At 42.8% G+C, this 7,777-nt stretch overlaps 1 long non-coding RNA gene across 1 annotated transcript in view; it reads right to left on the bottom strand.

Annotated features, from left to right (window-relative positions):
- Window positions 1–427: 427 nt before the first annotated feature.
- Window positions 428–7,777, bottom strand: part of LOC308473733 — a 17,333-nt gene continuing 9,983 nt past the window's right edge. Inside the window, exons 4-5 of the long non-coding RNA XR_013984263.1 lie at window positions 1,092–1,308; window positions 428–588 (exon numbers count right to left, since the gene is read on the bottom strand). This is a non-coding gene — a long non-coding RNA (uncharacterized lncRNA). The remainder of the gene's footprint in view (window positions 589–1,091; window positions 1,309–7,777) is intronic.

Genomic DNA, 7,777 nt, shown 5'->3' with positions numbered 1-7,777 from the left:
GAAATGTTTGAGGTAACTTAGGAGACTGATCTCTGAAGCAATAGGGCTTGATCACCTACCCCAAAGTATGAATAGAATAGCTTTACTCCTATCTTTAGGAGCATAAACATCTCAAGAAATTCATTCTGGGAACAGATGAATCTAAAGGGTTTTTTAAAGGGCGTTTGTGATATACATTCCACCTAAGTCCAATGGCATGCCGAAAAATGCTCTTTGAATCCTGGCCAGAATATTTTTCAAAATATTCTTTCACAGTGTCTTCTTAAGTAAGCATGCACCTGACAAAGACAAACTTGAAGCCCTGAAGAGAGCATCTCCTATTCTCTGGTCAAACAAATAGTATATAAGGCAGGGAATAGGGAACCACCAGATATTTTCAGGACCACAGCTCCCATCAGCCCCAGCCCTCAAGGTAGTCATGGATGGCTTTAGACACCATGAATTTGTTTAATCCCATTTTAAAATCATTCCGGTTAAAGGATATCTTGTAAGAGGTAATTCCGTAATTTAACTCTGTGTTGTGTGACAAAGTGCTTTCTTTTGCCTGTCCTGAAACATTCGACTTCATTGGACGTCCATGGGTTTTAGCTTTGTGAGAGAGGAAAATAAGGAGGTGACAAAAATAACTATCATTGGATGGTTAGAAAAAGCAGTAAGCAGTCTAATTTTAAAAGTTCTGCACTGCACTTGCTTACACAATATTTTTTGAACATTTCTATAATTTAGGAACTAAAAAAACCAAGTGGGGGGGAAGTGAAACTTCCCGCCTCCTCTGCCCTCAATCTCTGGAATGTTATTCAACCACTTTCAGTAGGCATTGCCCATAAGAGATACAAACTAAAACAGAAAAGTTGACAATATAAGGAATCTGAATTCTGTGCCCTCCATTCCCCCTTTAATAGGCAGGGAAAATATGCCCTTCTGCACTGCCGTTTGCAATCTAATGACAAAACATCGCTTCCAAAAATCTTAGATGTGTAGGATTGCTCCACATAAGTTAGCCCAAGTGCTTTTTTTTTTCTTGGGGTACTCAAGAGTATGCAGTACCGGTACCCCCCCTTAAAAAAAAATGTTAAAAGTGCACCACTTACTGTAATAACTTCATGTTGAATACGGGCACCATTTTCCCTTAAAAAGAGAGCACTGGTTGGCCCCATATGCATTATAGGACAAATTCCTCTCCTGAGAGTCCTCTGACTTTCTGCCACATGGTGATTGGAAAGGACTGCCTTGGCCCATGTTCATTCTGATAGCTATCATGTTGTTTCTCAATGAGAAGGATTTAGAAGTGACCCTGGTATTACTTTCCTGCAAGCAAATGTAAGCTGTAGATTAACATTTGGCTGACCCTAGCATCAATTACTAAACATAATGTTTGGAGTGATGTGCAACACCCCATACTTGGTGATCTTCACAATGGAACGCAGTTCCTGGCCGTCTTTCCAAACCATTTCCAAAGAGCAGGCACCTTAGCATCCCAAGACTGGGCCAACTGGCATGATGGCACTGCCAGGTTAGGAGCAGCTTGGCAGCCATGTATCTGGCTATTCACTCTCAATTAAAAATAATATTTTGCATTGTTTACAAAGTTTGCGTGCTATCCCGGCCAGGAAACGTTGCAGCGAACAATGAATCCAATGCCAAAAACCAAGGAAGCAAGCCACAGAGTCCCATCATGTGAGAGGTTATTAAATTTTCATGTATCATAAATGAAATATACATTAGGGACCCTCTCCAGTGACCTCTACATTTTTGCAATTTCTGGATCAGAGTTTACGACCTAAATCATGTAGCCACAATAGCCTGTGACATGTATATGGAAGGCATTGCTTTGGTCCTGGCCTGCAATGGTAAACAAGTGTAACTAGTTTAGAGAATTGCTATTGAGAGTAAAATTCTAATTTTACTCTCACTCCCAGAACAGATGTACCTCAGAGTCTATAGACTACACTGCTTAACTGCAGCTACTCAGCTGTGACCTTCAGCCTGAGGCTCACTGCAATAAAATTTTCATGCAACCATATGGAAGAATATTTTAATAGAGATTTACTGTCAGTAAGTGTCCCAGAGGAGCAAATAAGGAAGCTGTAACATATTGCATACAGTAAATCAAGGGGACTTCAATGGAAAAATGAAACCTCCCTCAGGCAAGCATCTTTAAAATTACAGGCAACACTTTGTACAAATATGTGTACAAAGGACGAGATATGCACTCGGCTAAGCAGCTCAAAAATGCTTCTGATCTGAATATATATTTATTAGAATGTATTTATTGCATTTTGTAAGTGGTGAGATGGAGCGCATCATGCAGGGCTTTCGCAGTGCAAGTTCCTGAGCAGCTGGTAAGGAGCGAAAGGAAGGCAAGTTCCGGTAGACGGAGGGAGAGAGAGAGCTGGATGGATCACTTCAGATGTCCAAGTGCATTATACTGGAAAAAAGAAGGAAGGGGGGAAAAGAGTAGTTTCTGCGCTAGGTTGGAAGGTTCTACAGGAAATCATCAGAAAGGACACTGGCATTTTGGAAAGGAGAGCTACCAGGATGACAAGTGGTTTAAAAGGGAAGTTGACATGTACAAAGCTCCCTACATCGAGTTTTGTGTGCATTTCCCCCTCTGTGTATGTTTTAAATGGAATCGGTTTGGGAAGGTGTGAGTCAGGGAGGAGGAAGGAAGATGGATGGAGGGAGAGAAGGCTATTCCTGGATAGTTTTTTAGCTCTAAATTGCCTTCTAAAAGCTGTGTTTTTTAAAAAAATCCATGGGGGAAATAAAGCAGGAAAACACAAGGACCTCTAAGGTAAAAGTAAAGGTACACCTGACCATAAGGTCCAGTCGAGACCGACTCTGGGGTTGCAGCGCTCATCTCGCTTTATTGGCCAAGGGAGCCGGCGTACAGCTTCCGGGTCATGTGGCCAGCATGACTAAGCTACTTCTGGCGAACCAGAGCAGGGCACGGAAACGCCATTTACCTTCCCGCCGGAGCGGTACCTATTTATCTACTTGCACTTTGATGTGCTTTCGAACTGCTAGGTTGGCAGGAGCAGGGATCGAACAACGGGAGCTCACCCCGTCGCGGGGATTCGAACCGCCAACCTTCTGATCGGCAAGTCCTAGGCTCTGTGGTTTAACCCACAGCGGTCGAGGATAGTAGGAAAGCATATATTGGATAAATATTATCCTTTCTTCACTCATGCTAGTAAGTGATGTAGCAGAGCAAATTCCCCTCAATATAGCTGGAAGCTAGTTAGCAGATTTGTTTGAATCTCTTAGTTTCTGTGTGCTGCTCTGGTTCGTTTCTGTGTGCTGCTCTGGTTCGTCAGAAGCGGCCACAAGACCTGGAAGCTGTACGCTGGCTCCCTCAGCCAATAAAGCGAGATGAGTGCCACAACCCCAGAGTCGGCCACGACTGGACCTAATGGTCAGCGGTCCCTTTACCTTTACTATCCTTAACATTCCCACACCGTCTTTCCATCCATGGATACAATTTAAGAACGTCAGAATAGGCCAATTAGGATATGGAGGACCCCTTCCTGTTTGAGTTCTTAAATTAAAGACACAGAAAGGTACTAGAACCAGCGCATCCTTTGGATCAACAGCTGGTACAAGCCTGAAAGGATTCCTGACAACAAGCAAGACACTGGTGACCCGAATAGGCCAAACACTGAACAAATCTATTTTGCCTTAAAATGTGTGTGGTCTGTCATGTTTGACTAGCTATTACAAGCCACAACAATGGAGCAATTGTCAATTGTGATTAATGTATTAAAAAGAATTTAATTTTCTAGGTAGAGCAGTGTGTTTTGCATGCTAACTAAATAAAACATACCCAGAAGCATAGCAGTTGCAAATGAACAAAAATACCCACTGTCAAAAAAAAAGATCAAGGAAGTTCAAATACAGGGAGAAAAGGAAATTTCAGCTTTTATATCTGGGTTTTTCATTCATTTTGGCTGGTTTATCTATACAGTTTCTTTGCCAATAGTTTCAACAGTGGGAGATACAAGTATCATCAGGAAAAGTTTATCAAGCTACTTTCTGTACATAGGTACATACATACATAAGTACAAAATTCACACAGTACTTCAGTTGTGAAAAGTTCATACATATATGGTGTTCTCCATTGCCTGTTCTCTTCTTACTTGGAAAAACAATAGTTAATAAAGTGAGCCTAAGGATGTAAGAGAATTCTGATTCAGGTTGGATGTAAAAGCTAACCTGCCTGAGTTGAACTTTCTTGAACAATATGGAAACTGAAACACAGCCATCCTCTGGAATTTCCACTTCTCTGAATTTTGCAATGCCAACTAACGTGTACAAAAATGCATTTGCTAGGGGGAAGTATGCAGAAAAAGGGCATATCATATATTAGTGAAAAGAACTTACCAAAATGCATTACATTAGGAAAATTGTTTTGCAAAAATGTATGTGTTAGGCAAACTTGAATACAAACATGTGTATATTAAGAGACATTCACACTGAAATGCTGGTGGATTTTCATGAGAACATTAAAAAATAAATCATAAACTGAAGTGAAATGTGGAGAAGTGAAATGTCAGGATGCTGTCATGTTGGACCAGTCATGTTGTGCGGATGCCTGATGATCGTCTTCCAAAGCAACTACTCTATTCCGAACTTAAAAATGGAAAGCGTAATGCTGGTGGTCAACAAAAGAGGTTTAAAGACTGTCTCAAGGCAAATCTAAAAAAATGTTGTATAAACACTGACAACTGGGAAACACTGACCTATGAGCGCTCCAGTTGGAGAACAGCCTTTACCAAAGGTGTCATGGGCTTTGAAGACACTCGAACTCAGAATGCAAGGGAGAAATGTGCTAGGAGGAATGCACGCTTGGCAAATCCACACCGTGATCAACTCCCGCCTGGAAACCAATGTCCCCACTGTGGAAGGATGTGTGGATCCAGAATTGGCCTCCACAGTCACTTACAGATTCATTGTTAAAACTGTAAGACAATCTTACTCGGCTACGAGTGATCGCCAAAGAAGAAGAAGATCTATATCATCATTTCTCTGTCTCTATCTGGAGAGGCAGTGTTGAATTAGAAAGGATGGAAAAGGTTGGGAAAACAGACAGTTAGGCTGCTTAAGATTTTGAGATGGGCAAAAGGATTGACTGAGAGAGGCTAGAGCTGTAAATAAAATGCAAAACCTAACGCTATGGCCCAAATTGGGGCAGGGAGGGTGGCAGTGACACTTCCCAAATGATTATGCTAACTAAAGACTAGTAGTAGAGGCAACTAAGACACAGAAGAAGGGACTGGGGAGATTGGGAAGGACAGAAAAGAACTGAGAGAAAACAAACTGGTAGAAAGGCTGACTTAAGGATAAATACAGTGGTGCCCCGCAAGACGAATGCCTCGCAAGACGGAAAACCCGCTAGACGAAAGGGTTTTCCGTTTTTGAGTTGCTTCGCAGGACGAATTTCCCTATGGGCTTGCTTCGCAAGACGAAAATGTCTTGCGAGTCTTGAGATTTTTTTTCGCTCCCCCCCCTTTATCTAAGCCGCTAAGCCTTTAATAGCCTTTTAGCAGCTAATCCGCTAAGCCTTTAAGCCTTTAATAGCCGCTAAACCGCTAATAGCGCTAATCCATTAAGCCGCTAATAGGGTTGCTTCGCAAGACGAAAAAACCGCTAGACGAAGACACTCGCGGAACGGATTAATTTCGTCTTGCGAGGCACCACTGTATGACCCTGATGTTGGGAAAGATTGATGGCACAAAGAGAAGGGGACGACAGAGGACGAGATGGTTGGACAGTGTTCACGAAGCTACCAGCATGAGTTTGACCAAACTGCGGGAGTCAGTGGAAGACGGGAGTGCCTGGCGTGCTCTGGTCCAGGGGGTCACGAAGAGTCAGACACGACTAAACGACTAAACAACAACAACAATGACAAGTGGAATCAAAAGCCCCCAACAAACTCTTTGTACTATTCAGAGAACTAGCCAAAGAGTTGCAAAGAAAGAGAAAAGTTTTGTAGTGTCAACATCCCTTCCCTGAAGTTCTGTGATTGGAGAGTGTTGGATGAGATTCTAGTCCTGGATTGGAGGATAGGCCTCTCAATGAGCAGAACCCAGCTCTCCTGTGTCCTCTCCCGAACTGCCATTTCTCTTATATGGCGCCATTTACATTTCCCCATCATTTTGGAGACAGGCTGTCTGACTTAGATTGCATAGTTTTAACTGCAAATATCCCCAAAGAGCTCACTGGGGGAGGGGGGTTCACTTTAGATGTCTTTGGGGGCTTACTTCAGAGGGCCCCCTCTTCAGTCTGAATACGCCTGCTTTGCTTCAGGATATGGATGAAATAGTTGTGCATACATAGACATATACACGTATGTGCAGAGATAAGGAGAAAAGGAGACGAAGTGAGAGGCTTCTGCAAGTTTCTGGAACATCCAGCAAATGTCTCCTGGGTTCGAGAATTCTCTTTGTAGCATCTCTCTGAGCAAACAGCTTGAGAGCTGGTCTGCTGCTTCCAGGGCATCTTAACTTCAGAGTGACTGCAAGGTTGATTTTTACAAGCCGCACACAACATTATTGCCACCTTGGAATGAGTTAAGTTCCAACAACAGTGTCGCAGAGTCTGGAAACATGGAAGGAAGCACCACTGGCAGAGGCCCTTTGAAAGAAGGCAAATTACTGTCAGCTTGTGAAAATCACAAAGGACATCTCTCCCTGTTCTGGTTCCTTTAATCACCTTGTAGCATCCCAATTACAGAGAACAGAATTATCATCCCAATTAAGCAGCAGTCCGTGCCATTCGGTGTCATTAAACTTTTAATTGGGTTCCTTGGGAAAGGTCCTGATTAAGTTGATTACCTGATGAAGCATGTCCCAATTAGGAGGAGTGCAGTTTATATGGTTTGAACCACAGCAGTCTTACTCCTACCGTTCTCCTTGTAGATCCAGCTTGAGTTATGCGAGTGAATTTTGAACCACCACTGTTGAACTAGATCAAGTGCAAGCATCTACTGTCAACAGCAAAATGCTGCAGAGAGTCATTGGCTCCAATTATGTATCTCTCATATCTCTCTGTCTTTTCTTATGTCTAACTGCATACACAAATCATTTGGATAATTATATTTAAATGCCTAGGCATGGAAAGTTCCAAACGTAATCACACTGGATACTCATGCTTTTTTGGGTAAATAGTTAAATTAATTCAGTGATTGATTTAATTAATTAACAACTTCTCTCCTGCACTCCTGCACAGATGAAGTCTTAGAATAGCTGCATTGGTCACTTTGCATACTTCTTTGAAATAATAAGATTTCTAATAAAATTATAGTAATTGCATGTTGGAAGGGGATGAAGAGTTTTTCTGTTGTCTCTGCTTGGGTCTGAGGGACCTACAGGAGGAAAATTGAAATGTTGCCTATGAAGAGTGCCTAGCGAAGCCTAAGGTGTCTTCTCTGCATATAGATAGGTAAAGGTAAAGGACCCCTGACCATTAGGTCCAGTCGTGACCGACTCTGGGGTTGCGGCGCTCATCTCGCTTTATTGGCCAAGGGAGCTGGTGTACAGCTTCCGGGTCATGTGGCCAGCATCACTAAGCCACTTCTGGCAAACCAGAGCAGTGCACAGAAATGCCGTTTACATTCCCACCAGAGTGATACCTATTTATCTACTTGCACTTTTACATGCTTTCGAACTGCTAGGTTGGCAGGAGCAAGGACCGAACAACGGGAGCTCACCCCGTCGCGGGGATTCGAACCACCGACCTTCTGATCGGCAAGTCCTAGGCTCTGTGGTTTAACCCACAG

This window comes from Podarcis pityusensis (genome assembly GCF_964106645.2).
Source record: "Podarcis pityusensis genome assembly, chromosome: 3".
Lineage (NCBI taxonomy): Eukaryota > Metazoa > Chordata > Lepidosauria > Squamata > Lacertidae > Podarcis > Podarcis pityusensis.
This window is presented reverse-complemented; position numbering and strand designations above follow the sequence as displayed.